At 43.7% G+C, this 17,738-nt stretch overlaps 1 non-coding gene across 1 annotated transcript; it reads right to left on the bottom strand.

Moving 5' to 3' along the window:
- Positions 1-244: 244 nt before the first annotated feature.
- LOC130508835 (small nucleolar RNA R71) lies at positions 245-352 on the bottom strand. The gene has a single exon (XR_008943018.1). It is a non-coding gene; the product is annotated as a small nucleolar RNA R71 (small nucleolar RNA).
- Between the last annotated feature and the right edge of the window lie 17,386 nt (positions 353-17,738).

The raw sequence follows: 17,738 nt of genomic DNA, 5'->3' as shown, positions 1-17,738 counted from the left end.
AGATACCTTACTCTGGGTTATCACACAAGCATCCTATGGACCATCTAGAGAGGTTCGAGGATCTTATAGCTGCTATTCGTATGGATAGAGTCCCTGAGGACTACTTACTCTGCAAGCTCTTCAATTATTCACTGATTGGAGAAGCTTCACAATGGCTCAAGCAGCTACCTACAGGATCACTGACATCCTGGGCCGACATCAAAAACGTCTTCCGGCGTAATTTCTTTGATGAGGCACGTGCTGAAGACTTAAGAAGCAAAATCGCCACTTTCGTGCAAAATCCTGGTGAGACTTTTAAAGACGCGTGGATAAGATTTAAGTTCTTCCAGCGAAACTGTCCACACCATGGATTCAATGAAGTACAGCTGCTAAGCACTTTCTACAGAGGTATCACCTTGAGGTATCAGATGGCTCTTGATACTGCTAGCGAGGGGAACTTCAAAACCAGGAATCCAATAGAGGATGTGAGACTTATTGAGAACCACCTAGCCAACAGCAGCAGCACCAAGAACACTGACTCTGACAAGAAGAAATTGGTTGCAGCCATCGGGGAGAACCAGATGAATAAAGTCAGAGCCAAGATAGATGCTTTACATGCATTTCTGGGGCAACCAGTCTGCTCAGCTGAAGAAGAAGAGGCTAGAGAAGATGATACAGAGGAAGATGTGAACTACATTGGAGGTACTGGATTTCAGAAATATGGAAACCAGAGTGGAAATATAAACTTTTTTGGCAATGGTCAGAAGAGTAACTACAACCAAAGTTCACAGTATCAGAAACCCTTCACCAACACCAGGAACTGCGGCAACTCAGCTTATCAAAACCCACCACCACCCACCCAGGAGAGTAAGTTTGATGCCATGATTGATATAGTTCTTCAAGGACAGCAGAAGCTTACAGTAGATTTCAATGGAAAGATTGACTTTGTCTTCAACAATCTGAAGACAAGGATAGACACCATTTGTACTCAAGTTAGGAAGCTTGAGACCCAAATTGTCCAAACTGAAGACTCTATCAGGAGAATTGGAACCTCTAAGGAAGTATGAGAAGGAAGCATGAAACACCACGTGAATGCCATTATAGATGATGATTTCTGGCAAGTGATGAAGCATGAGAAGCTACAAGAAGGAGACTTTGAAGTGGAAAGTTCACTAAGTTTCGGAGGATCACAATGGTGTCGATCGACACCAACTAGTCCACATCGATCGACACCAACGATCTCATTTCCAGATACGACTGCAGATTGCAACGCGGTTAGGATCTTGACACATGCTGAATTCACGGCTTCGCATCCTCATCCACCCACCCCTACCTACCCTTTTCTCCACCTATCGATCGACATGCACCTCTCACATACCGAGTGCAACTACCATCGATTGACAGCAACCGAATCAATGCACTGCGACCAACACCGAAACCACAAGCTAACCCTGCAGAAACTACTAGTAACCCTTCAGACACTACACCAACATCAGAGGGAACTGAAGGAAGAAGGTTAAGGAGTAGGAATGAGAAAACTCCTAAGAACCTTAAGAGGGAAGCTAATGAGAAGGAGATTGATGGTTTCACTAAGAGAGTTAACAGAATCCCACTAGAGAAACCCTTTGAGGAGGTCTACTTCACAAGTAGATTGTGGATGTTCTTCAGAGAAACAAGGGAGACTGAAAATGACATTAGGAGAAGGTTTGACAATGTCAGAGAAGATATGAGGAAAAAGATTACTTTGAAGAAGAAGAGCGATCCTAGGAAGTTTGCAATACCCTGTGTAGTACAAGGGATTTAGTTTCCTCATGCATTATGTGACACTGGTTCATCAGTCAGCATTTTACCAAAGGTTATGGCAGACCATCTGGGTCTGAAAGTAGAGCCTTCACCAAAGATCTTCACATTTGTGGACTACACTCAGAAAAATTATGGAGGCTTGATCAGAGACCTGGAAGTGCAGATTGGTAATGCCATTGTCCCTGTGGATTTTCATGTCCTAGACATCAAGTTAAATTGGAACTCTTCCCTCTTACTTGGAAGAGCATTTATGGCTACAGTAGAAGTTATATGTGACATGAACACCAACAGGATGTGCTTGAGTATGATAGATCAAGATATCCACTACGACCCTGTCAAACTTGGCAAACCACCAGCCAAAACCGTGAAGAAGATGATCTTGGTATCATTGCAGTTTGTCATTGTGAAGTAGAGTATGAGACAGAGTACTCGGGAGCGATCAACAACATCTCTACATCGTCGATCGACACCAGCGAGTTAGAAGAGATCGACACCAACCATGGACCATCCATCGCCAGATGCACACCAGATGATAAACTCGACTTACCAGATCATTGCTACCCAAATTTCCCCATCCCACCCAACATAAAAGAAGATGATTACTCAGTAAGAAGTTGGGCAGATAGCGGATTTCATGAAAGTTTTGCAGTAGATATAGCCAGATCTTCCCACTGTGGAAACCACATTGAAGAATATGATGAAGATTATTGGGAAGAAAGAGCTTGGGAAAACTACATGGAGAATGATAGATTTGCAAATCGTTTCCCCAAAATCGATCGACATCCACCGTCCACCATTGATCGATTATCTACTTCATCCAGCAAAACGACATCGTCCATCGATCGACATCGACAGCATCACATCGATCGATATTAACCCAGACGACTTAAAGGACAAAATCAGAATTTCACCGATTAGGACAACATATGGGTATATAAGGTTGTCAACACCAGCCACGAAATTTCAAACTTCAACAACTTTTACCCAGCATCTTCCAGCAACTAGCAACATAACCATGGAGGACTGCAACACCATGAAAAATCGATCCAACCCTGCAGCTAGACGATCACCATCGATCACCACCATCACTGCACCATCGATCGATGCCCTTACCAGAGCTCAATCTCGATTTCATGATCCATATGATATCAGGAATGTTTCACTAACACCTGATGAATTTGGTATTTTCAGGGACACAGATGACTTTGCAAGAGCATCCTGGAGAGAGCATCTCTTTTTCACAGAGGTTTCTTACGCCTTCCAGAACATACACGCTCTTACCATGCATACAAACCACCACGAGTACCCTACAGCAGAGAGGAGATAGATGATATGGCAGTGCTATGAATGGAGATTGAGAGAATTAGAACCATGCTTGAGAAGGAAGCTACGCCACAAGTATCGATCGACACAGCACCTGCACCATCGATCGACATCGGCAAGACTACATCCAAGGACCAACAAGAATGTTCATCACCTAAGAGAGATGAATGGGAGATTGCTTACGTCAATACACGAATTGGAGACGTCTACAACCCTCTCAACAACAATGTCGAATGGTTAAGCAAGAGGATTGATCTTCTACAGAAAGAGTTGGCAACAATTCGCAAGAAAGGTCAGGTTCAGAATGCTACTATTCCGTCGATCAAAACAACATCTTCACCATCGATCGACACAAGGTTCGCAGCAATGGAGGATAGGATGAGATCATACGAGGAAAGGCACGATCATTTCAGTTCACCTATCATGCGATACCTGGATACACTGTCACAACAGCTGAACGAGTTGCAACAAGACATTGGCATAGTTCAAGATCGTCTTGGTCTTCGTGACAGAAACGCGACATCGATCGACAGGCCTAGACCCATATTGATCGACATCGAGCCACAACCAGCAAAAAGAGCATGCACAGCAGCAGAAGTTGATCAGATCAAACATGAGCTATACGAAGCTATAAATGCTATGGAGGAGAGACTCAACGGGAGAAGTGATGACATTGACGACACTGTCAACGAACGAGTAAACAGCCTATGCAGAGCTACTCGACAGCTGAAGAACAAGATACGTGCTATACAGTACCAAGGACAACCTTCAGAATCGATCGACACGGTTAACACTGGATCGACCGACAAAATGCCCAGCGAAACGACCGACGCACATGTTGTCGCATCGATCGACACCAATTCCTTGGCAGACCGAGATCAACAGACTCATGCCCAGCATGAAACATTACAACATGAAGAACTGTCCGAGCATTCAACATTTGATTTCTATCAACATCAGTTCGACATGGAAGATTTAGACAGAAGGTTACAAGTCATCAAAGCCGATTTAGAAAATATACATCAAGGATTGACAAGATCAGATGATGCCACAAGAAGTTTCACTGCTACTGAGTCCAAAGATGAGGGAGACGTTTGCCCACCAGCAAACAACTGCTCCCACCACAACTGAGTCACACACCCACCAAAGTCAAGCTAAATGACTATAACAAAGAGCTGAGTGGGAGGCAACCCACTATTAGGTTTTCTTTTATTTTCTTTTAAAGTCATTTTTACATTTTTACATTTATTTTTTCGCATTTATTTTTTGCAGTTTTTAAAGATCCAAGTAGAATGATGATTCCGTCGACAGACACATACCATTCACATCGCTCGACACCACACGACCATTACTAACGATCGACGTACATCTCTACGTATCGATCGACACCATGTCGGTCAGGTTTAGTCGTTCGATCTTGTTACATTCAGTTCTTATGATTTATTTATTCACTTCACTCCGGCTGTGTTACACTGGGACAGTGTAATTTAAGTCTGGGGGGAGTTTACTAATATGTGTTTTTATTTTGGTTTTTATTTAAAATATTTTTCAAAATTATTTTTCACATAAGTATTAAATGGGAACATTGATATAGATTTATATTTGATTGTCTAACCACTCTTTAGCACCATTCTAGATTTACTGATTGCAGATAGTACTAAAGATGCTAAAGTGGATCAACATGTCACCTATATACACTAGCTGGGATTGTTTGAAGGAACCAAAGCTGACCTCCAACACTAATACTGACTTTATTTTCTTGTCTTGGGGCTTGGAAATCACTGGATCGGAATCCTCTTACAAGTCTGGAAGGTAAAAATTCTGTGTGTTTCTGGTGCCCTTCCTTCTCTCTCTTCGGTATCTCAAAGATCTAAGTTTTATGTTATAAAAGATTGAAATGATTTCTTGAGAGGCAGAGGGGTAGGAGTGTCTCCTGTGAGCCCAATATTCTAAATCTCAGGGATGATCACACATTGTGGAAACGAGGGATAGGTAAATTACCTGCGACCCCAGTATTCGCTACATTTTGTCAAAAATGTATGAGTTACAAATGCAAATTTAAAAGAGATAGACTAGATGAACTTTGTGGCATCGAAACCTGTTGAAATTGAAACTAATAAGAGATTTAGAGAAGAGAGATGAGGGGAGAAAGGGATCAGAGAAGACTACATGTGTGTTCAGATACTTGTCTGAGTTGAATCCATGTGTACTTTGATCGATACTCCCAAGGTAAAGCCTGCACTTTTATTTTATGTTAAGAAATGAGGTCAGTAGAGGGGAATGTCAGATAAGATTTGCTAAGTTGTGGACTAGATGAATTTGGTTGCTAAGCTAGGATAAGGCATAAAGAACTTCTGTGATTAGGATGTTTAGATATGAATTGCAAACCCATAGAGTGATGACTTCAATATTTTGAATCTTTGAGTTCCTACTGTTTTCAAACCTTTTCCAAAGACTACTGGTTTTTGCCTGAGGACAAGCAAAGGAGTAAGTCTGGGGGAGTTGATTTACCATGGATTTCACGCATTTTCTACCATGGTATACTAGTATTTTATTATATAATTAATGTGTTTTCTAGCCTATTAGGTATGTTTTCAAGTTCAGGAGCGTTTCATGATAAAGTGATGTTTTTGGAGCATTTTGGAGTACAAGAGATAATACACCCGAGTGACCATTCAAGACCAAGTCGGAAGTCAACATTGTGATAAGAATTGATCGATACTCATCCAGAGTTGTCGATCGATGTAGCTGAGAAGATCCGCGTACTAGAAGATTATAATTGATCGATACACAACTAGTGTTGTCGATCGTTATCGAGGACAAAATGGTTTAGCCGACTACTTCACCAACACTTCACCAAATTACGAGATTGCCCCTGACGAGTTTTTAACTTAATGGAAATGCTTAAATATTCCTGCTTAGTGTTTTTGACAGCAAGCAAGCTTTTGACAAGTCTAAGAAGCACAAGTCTTGAGAGGCAAAGCAGAGAGTGTGAGAGAGAGACTATAGAGTTTTATATTTTTTGAGAGATTGGAGAGATTTGTGAACTCCATTTTTTTTCTACTCCTTATCTATGCAATTATTTTATCTATCTATTATTATGAATTGCTTAGCTATGTCTGAGTAGTCTACTTGTTTGATCTAGGGTTTAAATAGGTTTTTGGGATTAGCCCCAAACTATAATTGCTAAGTTGAGATATTCATCAAATAGATTGCACCCTAAGCTTGTTCTAGAGTAGCTAACTAGAGCACATATCACTAGGATCTTTGATATCTTGAATTATCTGTTTTAACTAGTGTCTCCTTCGAGAAGATCTAACCGCCCTCCTTGAGATCTAGTGTTCATTATCGGCTCGCGCCTAGGCATATCTAGAAACCGTCGATCGATATCCCGACAGGTGAATCGATCGCCGAGTGAAAGGTGTATCGTTCGATATCCCTAAAGGATATCGATCGACTCTTTTTCTGTGTCAACATAAGACAGTTGAGTCCAGAGATCTAGATTATTTAACCATTGAGACATCACTGAGAGTTAAGCGGCTGAGTTCTATAGTATCATGCAAGGAACTTGTTAAGCATTTATATATATTATAATCTTCATTCCTGAATAAAAGCCCTAAGTCTAGCACTCTTCATTATCATTTAAACAACCATCATATTGTTAGTTAGAGCAACTACCTTGCTCATTTTAGGAATTGTTATTTACATTTCATCATTAAAACCAACTTCACCTAGGATTGATTAGTTGATTAGATTTAATTGGTTCCCTAGCTCCTCGTGATTTGATCCCTAAGTACTACAACTGAACCTCTTATTTGAGAGAGTAAGCTCTACAGGGTAATTTGAGCACAATCACACTCATACATCTTTGTCCTCTCCTATATGTTCTTCCTGACCTACGCATGTAAAGACTTGACAAAATCGGCCTTTTGCTTGCCATCAAGGTTAGTTTGTTCTTTCAAAGGTAAAGCAAACAAATCAAGAGGAGACAATGGATTGAATCCATAAACAACTCGAAAAGGGGTGAGCTTGGTAGCTGAATGCATTGCCCTATTGTATGCAAACTCTACATGAGGTAAACAATCTTCCCCAAGTCCTAATGTTACTCTTAATGATGGCACGCAGAAGAGTAGACAAGGTCCTATTGACTGTTTCAGTTTGTCCATCAGTTTGGGGATGACAAGTAGTTGAAAACAATAGCTTAGTTCTCAACTTTCCCCACAGAGTTTTCCAAAAATAGCTAAGGAACTTAGAATCCCTATCAGAAACTATAGTCCTAGGCATGCCATGCAATCTAACAACCTCTCTAAAGAAAAGATCAGCTACTAGAGATGCATCATCAGTCTTATGGAAAGGTATAAAGTGTGCCATTTTAGAAAACCTGTCAACAACCACAAAGATACTATCTCTACCTTTCCTGGTTCTAGGCAATCCTAAAACAAAGTCCATAGAGATCTCAACCCATGGTTCAGTAGGGATATGAAGAGGTGTGTACAAACCCGTAGGTTTGACCTTTAGACTTGGCCTGCTTGCACACGACACACCTAGCACACACCCTCTCCACTTCTTTCTTCACGCTCGGCCAGTAGAAGTGTTCTTGTAAGGTTGAGAGTGTCTTGGCGACCCCAAAGTGGCCCATCAACCCTCCTCCATGAGCTTCCCTGACATACAACTCTCTTAAAGAACCACAAGGAACACACATGCGGTTATCATAGAAAAGAAATCCTTTCACTTGATAAAATTTACCACTAGCATGTTTCTCAGACATCCTAAAGACCTCTTGAAACTCAGGATCATTAGCATAGCAAGATTTGATATGTTCAAAACCTAAGAGTTTAGTTTCCATTGAAGACAACAAAACATACCTCCTGGAGAGTGCATCAGCAACTACATTCTCCTTACCTTGCTTGTAGTGGATGACATAAGGAAATGTCTCAATGAACTCCACCCACCTAGCATGCCTCTTGTTCAGCTTCTGTTGCCCTTTAAGATGCTTAAGAGATTCATGATCTGTATGAATCACAAACTCTTTTGGTCACAAGTAGTGTTGCCATACTTGCAAGGCTCTCACCAAGGCATACATCTCCTTGTCATAGGTTGGATAGTTCAAGGTGGCACCTCCTAGCTTCTCACTGAAATAAGCTATAGGCCTCTTTTCCTGCATCAACACAACTCATATCCCAATACCAGATGCATCACATTCAATCTCAAAAGTTTTAGAAAATTCAGGGAGTACAAGTAAAGGAGAACTTGTTAACTTCTCTTTCACCATATGGAATGCATCTTCTTGGGCTTGCCCCCAAGTGAAACCTACACTCTTTTTGATTACTTCAGTGAGTGGGGCAGCAACTGTACTGAAGTCTCTCACAAACCTCCTATAGAAGCCAGCAAGTCCATGAAAACTCATGACCTCTCCAATGGTCTTAGGAGTCAGCCACTCCTTGATAGCCTTCACCTTCTCCTCATCAACCTGTATGCCCTGTGATGTCACAACAAAACCTAGGAAAACAAGGTTATCTGTTCCAAAAGAACACTTCTTATAGTTAGCATACATGTTTTCTTTCCTAAGAACATCTAGAACTTGTTTCAAATGATTAACATGCTCTTTCATGGTCTTACTATAGATCAATATATCATCAAAATAAACTACTACAAATCGCCCAATCAAAGCTCTCAAGACATTATTCATTAACCTCATAAAAGTATTAGGTGCATTAGTAAGACCAAAAGGCATCACAAGCCATTCATACAATCCTAGCTTAGTTTTAAAGGCAGTTTTCCACTTGTTGGGGAAAAATATCCAGGCATAAGTTTTCTCCAGCTTCCGGATAGGTCCTCGAATTCCGGACCCTTGCCCAAGAAGAAACCAGGGACAGACCCCTGCCTTAGGTCTGACTCCCTTGATCGGACCGACCCTTGAAGCAAAATAGAAGTTTTCCGCCTAAGGAGAAACTTCCATTTTTCCGGTTATGGAAGAGTTCTATTACTTGAAGCCGACATATACAATTACAAAAGGGGAGCCCAAACCCTAGAATAAGGGATTGACTATTCTAGACTAAGAGATTAGGGTTTAGGTGGCTAGAACAAAGGTCTATACACCAAATCGTTGTAGTCCCCATACGCATAACTCAATAAAACATCTCTTCTAGTCCAATCTCTTGATTTCATACAAATTCTCTAGTGTTCCGTAGTGTTAAAACGATCCTACACAAAAATACCCTACCAGTTTGGCGCTAGAAGGAGGGGAGTGATCCAACTACGTGACAATGGCACTAGAGGACGATACTAACCAAGCAGAGATGACCCCGAGGGAGATCGAGCTCCTCAACAAGCTCGAGTTTCTTCAAATTCAGGTTACCGATCTTCACAAAGATCGGGAGACCACACACGGAGGTCCTGAACTTCTCCTCGAAGTTCAAACCCTAAAAGACCAAGTTGGAGAATACTCCAAGCAACTACAACAGAGCGCCGAGAAGCTAGACGCCATAGAAGCGGAAAATCTTGTCCTCCGACAAGAAAACCATACCCACAGTGAAACTAGCAACAAGCGAAAGAGGTTCCGAACTAGGGTTCGACCCATTTCTTCGCTCAACACTCCAAGCGATGGTGAAGAAGCACCTCATCGACCTGTCTCCGCCGACAACGAACCCGAAGGCCGAGAAACTGAAAACGATGGGACCCGAGTGCAAGTGGATAGCGATTCCAATACGGAGGACGAAGACTACTCACCCGATGATCCCGGGATCTCATATCCGGCTCTAGCAGCCTACTTAGAAAGGGTGGTCTCCGAAAGGTTTGGCACCATTCAATCTATGGTAGAAAGGCTCCCAGGGGTAGCTCCTCCTATTCGAAGGAGTAATCAGAGGTCCTACTCCGATACACCTTTCGTGGAAGAGATTGTTTCGGTGGAGATGCCACGAAAGTTCTCTTTCCCGAGCATAAAGATGTATGAAGGTACTGGGGATCTTGACAATCATATCGCCCAGTACAAACAACGCATGCTAGCAGTAGAAATCCCCCGGGATGCACGGTGTTGCGCCCAAATATGACCCTCTAGCTAGTAATAAACAACAAGAAATGATAACGGGCCGCGATAGGCCCATCATGGATTAAATCCTCAGAAGCAGCTATGACAGAGCCGGAGGACCCGGTCAAAGAGGTAGCTCGTGGACAAATAAATAGGCGCAGGACCCGGTCAAAGGGGAGCTGTTACAAATCCCTCAAATCACGGAGAAGATCTCGGGAACCAGTTGGTAGCGACCAAAAGGGGCCTGAGGCTATTTAAAGAATACATCAAAAAATGATCAGAGGATCCACAATTCAACTTCTTACGCATAAGCTCTCAAAATACTTTACTTTCTTTGTAATCATCAAAAACATCTATTGTAAACAGTTCTTTACAAAAATCATCAATAAAATCATCATTCATTCTATAAGTTCTTACGGGATTCAGCCCACGTTATCTTTTCCTAACCTTTTCCTAAACTTTAACCTGACCTTAAAATCAGGAGGGTGAGTTTAATCCCTCACAATTGGCGCCGTTTGTGGGGAAGAAACAATGGAATCCCTTACTCCAACTTAAGGATGAATCTAGTCGATCAGACAAATCCATCAAACCACTGAATAGTGTCACGATGAACAGTATCTCGATGAACAGTACTCGGATGAACAGTATCTCGATGAACAGTATCTCGATGAACAGTATCCCGATGAACAGTATCCCGATGAACAGTACTCGGATGAACAGTACTGGGAGAACAGTATTTCGATGAACAGTATCTCGATGAACAGTATCTCGATGAACAGTGCTGGAGCAGCCAACACGAGAACCTCCAGTGAGATCGATCCAGGGCTCCCAGCCCTTGTTACCCCTCAGCATCAATCTGCTCCGAACCAAACGGAGGCTCAGCACTCTGAGATCCGTTGCATGATGATGCGTTGGTAGATAAAGCTCAGGAAAGCGAGCTTACCATGCAACAGCTAGCCGCTCGGCAGCAACGATTCGATCACTAGATCTCTAATCGCAACAACCCAACCACCGCAACGTAAGGGCTCGGGAGTTACCTTCCGAGATCAAATAACCGACCCCTCGTTCCCTCGAGGACGTCTAGATTTTTCCCTTGATAACACTGGTTCGGGAGAACAGGCACCTACTTTCCAAACGCCTCACACTAGGACAACTCCTGTGTTTAGCCCGCCTCTCACCAGTGCTATGGGAAGTAACCTAGCATCAACCAGCTCTGTACCAGAGCAGATTACTGGTCAGAGCACTCGCTTACCTCCTCCACCACCTATTCTTAGGTCAGGAGAAGGACTATCCAATCCGTCCGGGGGCAGAACGTCAGCTTCAGTGTTTCAGGCCAGAAACCTAAACACGAATCCGGATGAACATCAAAGGACGGATGCTGATCCTATAACTCGCCCCACTAACTTAACTCGTCAAAATAACACAATGGCCAGTGAGCAAATCAGCCCACCTGGCACTTGGGAAAATGATCGAACACGATTCCATCAGGGGCATGTTCGACAGGTACCTATGATGACCTGATTGTCCTTCCTCTAGAGGGACCTGAGGCTATTCGCAGATATATGGAACGAACTCACGCAGCTCTCCAATAATTGGGAGCTCAAGTCCACAAGGCAACGAGCTCAGCTCCCGAAATCGAGAGCTTGATCGAAGAGACCTGTGAAACTCCATTCACTGACAGAATTGCCAACTCTTACATAAGAGACACCCGAAAAATTAGGATCCCCGAATACGACGGGACCTCAGACCTAAAGGCTTACCTGAGAGCCTTCCGGTTAGCTATCGTGAAAGCTCACTTTATGAAAGAAGAATGCGAAGCAGGTTACTGCAGGACATTCACCGAAAATCTAGTCGGAACAGCCCTCGAATGGTTCTCTGGTCTCGAACCAAATTCGATAGATAGCTTCGACAAGTTAAGCAACGCTTTCATGAAGCAATACTCGACTCATATCCTGAAGCAAACATCCGAGGCTGACCTCTGGAAAAATAGATAGGGAGTGGGAGACTCACTACGAGCCTACATCGAAAAATGCAGAGCAGTGAGAACTAAGCTCTCAAACTCCAACGACCAGGTCGCCATCGAGGCTCTCAGAAGAGGTCTCTGGTATAAATCGGGACTTTGGTCGGAGCTAACGCTCAATCCTCCCCCAACTATCGACGATGCTCTTCATAAAGCGTCTAGATACGTCACCTTGGAAGAGGAAACAGCTGCACTGGATAAACTCCACAAGAAACCCCAGAATCCCCCGAAAGGTGAAGCCTCAGAAACAAAAGAACCTAATAAAAAAGGGAACTCTCGAAACAATCAGACCTAGGGAGGACATTCCTATGCAATCGAGGAAGATAAGGAAGAAAAAACTATCGCCGCAGCAAACAAAACCCCCTGGTCAAAAGGATATGATGAGAACAAACACTGCTCTTATCACGATCGGAAAGGGCACTCAATTGAGGAATGTTGGGACCTCCAACGACAACTGGCAGCTAAATTCACAGCCGGAGAAATAAAGGGCGTGGACCTCAAAAAACCACAACCCTACCAGAAAAGAGGTCCCAGAGACACCTCACCAAAACGAGAAAGGTCTCCGGAAAAAGAGACCGATTCACCACCCCCAGCTCCTGAGAAAAGGGTCGACATGATCCTTGGGAAGCTCCCCAAAGGGAAAAGCCTACAAATCGAGGCCCTCCTGAGCACACTTTTACCTCAGTCGAGCCCCGGTTCGAGGGTAGACTACATCCTCGGAGGATCCGATATGTTTCGAGACTCTGTTAATTCTATTAAAACTCATGTACGGAAGGCTGTGTCTAACACTCAAACTAAGCCTTCTAACCCCGAGTCTAACACTAAGATTTCCTTTTGGGAAAGTGAGATGTCAAACCTTGACAGATCTCACGACGATGCCCTGATCGTCACCCTGAACATCGCAGGGTACAAAGTACCCAAGCTCATGGTAGACACCGGGAGCTCCGTCGACCTCATTTTCTACAGCGCCCTGAAGGGGATAGAAATAGACGAGTACGAAATCGTCGACCAGAAGGCTAGTCTCATAGGCTTTTCCGGAGAAACAGCTACCTCATTGGGAACTATCAAACTCCCAATTATAGCAGGCGGAATCATGAAAATGACGAACTTCGTAGTCATCGACAGACCCTCCCTCGTTCCATGCGATCCTAGGAAGACCTTGGATCCACAAGATGAAAGCAGTAGCTTCAACTTACCACCAATGTGTGAAGTTCCCGACACCTGAAGGGATAGCTACCGTGCACGGTATCCAAAAGATCTCCAGGATCAGTTACCTGGGAGGATTCGAAATTCTTAAAGAATCGCCCCAATAGCAATTACAGATCCAGGAGGTTCGTGAGATGCAACAGAATATTTGAGGTCCTCCTAAAATCCTCACCGAGCAAGTTAGTATCGACGACTCAGATCCTGAAAAACAAGTGAGTATCGGATCTGAGCTACCTCTCGAGACTAAGAAGGAGCTAATTGACTTTCTAAAAAAACATTGTCGGAACCTTTGCATGGACCACTACTGACATGAAGGGTATAAACGCCGACGTCACTACTCACAAGCTTAATGTAGACCCCACTTTCAAACCGATAAAACAAAAGCGTCGCAAGCTAGGCCTAGAAAAGGCACAAGCTGTTAACGACGAGGTCGACCGACTTACGAAAGCTGGGTCCATTCGAGAGGTACATTACCCCGACTGGCTAGCTAATCCAGTAGTAGTAAAAAAGAAGAACGGGAAATGGAGAATCTGCGTAGATTTCACCGACCTAAATTCAGCTTCCCGGGACCTCACATCGATCGTTTGGTCGAGGCCACTGCTGGCCACCAGCTCATGTCCTTCATGGATGCCTTTTTAGGGTACAATCAAATCATGATGGATCCCGACGATCAAGAGAAAACCGCATTCATAACTGAACGAAGGACCTATTGCTATAAGGTCATGCCATTCGGGTTAAAGAACGCAAGAGCTACCTATCAAAGGCTAGTGAATAAAATGTTCGCTGGCCAGCTCGGGAAAACCATGGAGGTCTATATTGACGATACACTAGTCAAATCCTCAGTTGGAGAAAATCACATTTCCCACCTAAGGGAACGCTTCGATATCCTCAACAAATACGATATGAAGCTCAACCCTGCCAAGTGCACCTTCGGGGTACCTTCAGGCGAGTTTCTCGACTACCTCGTAACCGAAAGAGGCATCGAAGCCAACCCGAAACAGATAGCTACCTTTCTGGAAATGCCGTCACCTAAGACAACCAGAGAGGTACAGAGATTGACTGGACAAATCGCAGCATTAAATCGATTCATATCCAGGTCCACGATAAGTGCCTCCCATTCTACAAACTTCTAAAAAATAATAAGAAGTTCTTATGAGACGAGAAGTGCGAGGAAGCCTTCAAGCAATTGAAAGCTTACCTCTCCGAACCTCCCATCTTGGCCAAACAAGTAATGGGAGAACCACTGTATCTGTACATCGTTGTGTCAACCGCTGCAGTTAGTGGTGTGCTGGTACGAGAAGAGCAAAACGAGCAAAGAACTGTCTATTATACAGCAAGAGTCTGATAGACGCCGAAACTAGATACTCTACTATGAAAAAACTAGCTCTAGATGTCGTAACAGCTGCCAGAAAATTGCGACCTTATTTCCAATCGCACTCAATCGTCGTAATGACTTCACAACCATTGCGAACAATTTTGCACAGCCCTAGCCAATCAGGACGATTAGCTAAATGGGCAATAGAACTCAGTGAATACGATATCGAGTATAGACCTCGAGCAGCAGCAAAAGCTCAGGTCCTTGCCGATTTCATAATCGAGCTAGCTTCCGAACAACTAGACTTGGAAACGGAAGCTCCGAAGTGGAGTCTGTACGTTGACGGAGCCTCGTCAAGACAAGGTTCCGGCATCGGTCTAAGGCTGACCTCCTCAGCTGGAGAAACCATCGAACAATCCTACCGGCTCGGATTCAGGGCTTCTAATAACGAGGCTGAATACGAAGCATTAATTGCAGTATTAGAACTCCCCCTAAGCCTCGGAATTCCAGAGCTGAACGCTTATAATGATTCACAGCTAGTAGCTAGCCAGTTCCACGGCGAGTATGAAACAAGGGACGAAAGAATGGGGGCATACCTCGAAGTTGTTTGGAACCTCACTAAGCAGTTCAACAGATTTGAACTAACAAGTATCCCATGAGGAGAGAACTCCTCAGCAGACGCGTTGGCTGCTCTAGCGTTAACATCAGACCCCCTCATAAAACGGATCATACCCGTAGAGGGAATCGAAAAACCAAGTATCGACATAGCTACCAAAGCTGAGATCGATATCAAGCCGAAAGAGCAAACGGAAGGTAGCTACCCCCAGACGGTAGCGACCCAAGTTCTCACAACGTACTGATTCCCGAAAACCAGAATTCGTAGCTTTAAAAAGCATACCTCCGGGGGCAAGATCCAGACCTCGGATTCACCTGTCTGCGCAGCTAGGACCAGGAGTCGCTCTACTTTTGAAAGCGCATCCGAAGAAACGACCCAGACTCCAGAGAAAAACACCAGAACTAGAGATATTCCTCAGAATTCAGACTCCTTTGAGCCTAATCCGACCAATATCTCCGGGGGCAATATGACATCAGGTCAAGACACTCAGGGACCTGAACAAGAACCGCCTTCATCTCTTCATGACAAAATCATTGGGAGAGAGGATTGGAGAATACCAATCATGCAGTACATTTTGTAGGGTAAGATCCCCCCAATAAGTGGGAGGCCCGAAAACTCAAAGCATTAAGCGCAAGATACTGCATAATCGAGTCAGCCCTCCATAAACGAAGCATTTCCGGACCTTACCTAAAATGCGTCCATGGCCTCGATGCTATCAATCTTATGAAAGAAATGCACGCATGCTCCTGAGGAAACCACTCTGGGGGCAGAGCTCTAGCTATCCGAATCAAAAGACAGGGCTATTTCTGGCCCACCATTATCGCTGACTGCGAGGTTTACTCCTCTTCATGTGATAAATGCCAAAGGCATGCACCGATTATACATCAGCCTGCGGAAAAATTATCCTCAATATCCGCTCCGTACCCGTTCATGAGGTGGTCCATGGACATCGTAGGACCACTCATAACGTCAGGAAGAGGAAGGCAGAAGCTACGCTTCCTCTTGGTCTTGACAGACTACTTTACGAAGTGGATAGAAGCTGAAGCTTTCCAACAGATAACTAGATTCGAAGTCGAAGGATTTGTGTGGAAAGACATTGTATGCCGCCACGGCGTCCCGTATGAGATCGTAACCGACAATGGAGGACAGTTCATTTCTCGCGACTTCAAAGCATTTTGCGACAAGTGGAATATCCGCCTTACCTTCTCAACACCTCGACGACCTCAAGGTAACGGTCAGGCGGAGGCTGCTAATAAGTCAATATTAGCAAACCTCAAGAAACGCCTCAGAACCAACAAGAAAACCTGGTCTGGAAAGATACCTGAAATACTTTGGGCATGACGAACCACCCCGAGAAAGGCTACAGAGGAAACCTCTTTCCCTTTAGCCTACGAAATGGAAGCTGTTGTTCCGGCGGAAACCTCCACTGGGAGCCTCCGTCGAGAGCTCTGTACGTCTGATACCGAAGCTAACGACCAGCTCTTATCAGACTGCTTCGATTTAATCGAGGAACGACGAGACCGAGTTTTGCTTCGGATTCAAAACTATCAGCACACAATGGCCCGACATTACGATTCCAAAGTCAGGCCCCAATAATTCGTTGTAGGTGACCTAGTACTTAGGAAAGTTTTCGAAGGAACCAAGGAACCAGATGCTGGGAAACTAGGGACCAATTGGGAAGGTCCTTACCGGATTATCCACGTGGTACGACCTGGCGTCTATAAGCTCCTAAAGTTACGAACCGAGGTACCTGAAATCAGATCGTGGAATGCCACAAATCTGAAGAAATACTATCATTAGGTACTTAAATTCCTCGAATTACGTTAGGCTTGACCCCTTGACTGGGTACGTAGGCAATTGTGTTATGAGTGTAACCCCAATCTCATTTTAACAATCTTTCCACGATGGCGAAAGGGGGCATATGTTTGAGAACATATAGACCAAACAGCGATTGTATGATTATTGTGATACCATGTATCCTATTATCAATAAAGCAATTATCTTCGATACCTTGACTTTTTAACAAATTCAGGTCTCTACGAACCTGAACCTAAGGTCTTAAAATCCTTCGAACAAATTCAGGTCTCAATGAACCTGAACCTAAGGTCTTAAAACCCTTCGAACAAATTCAGGTTTCAATGAACCTGAACCTAAGGTCTTAAAATCCTTCGAACAAATTCAGGTCTCAATGAACCTGAACCAAAGGTCTTAAAACCCTTCAAACAAATTCAGGTCTCAATGAACCTGAGCCTAAGGTCTTAAAAACCTTCAAACAAATTCAGGTCTCCGTGAACCTGAACCTAAGGTCTTAAAAACCTTCAAACAAATTCAGGTCTCCGTCAACCTGAACCTAGAGTCTTAAAATCCTCAGTAATCTCGAAGGTCTTAAAATCCTTCCAACAAACTCAGGTCTCCACGAACCTGGACCTAAGGTCTTAAAATCCGTAGT

The sequence above is a fragment of the Raphanus sativus genome, chromosome 2, assembly GCF_000801105.2.
Source record: "Raphanus sativus cultivar WK10039 chromosome 2, ASM80110v3, whole genome shotgun sequence".
In the NCBI taxonomy this organism is placed as follows: Eukaryota; Viridiplantae; Streptophyta; class Magnoliopsida; order Brassicales; family Brassicaceae; genus Raphanus; species Raphanus sativus.
The sequence above is the reverse complement of the archived record's forward strand: the minus strand, read 5'-3'. Positions and strand labels throughout refer to the sequence as shown.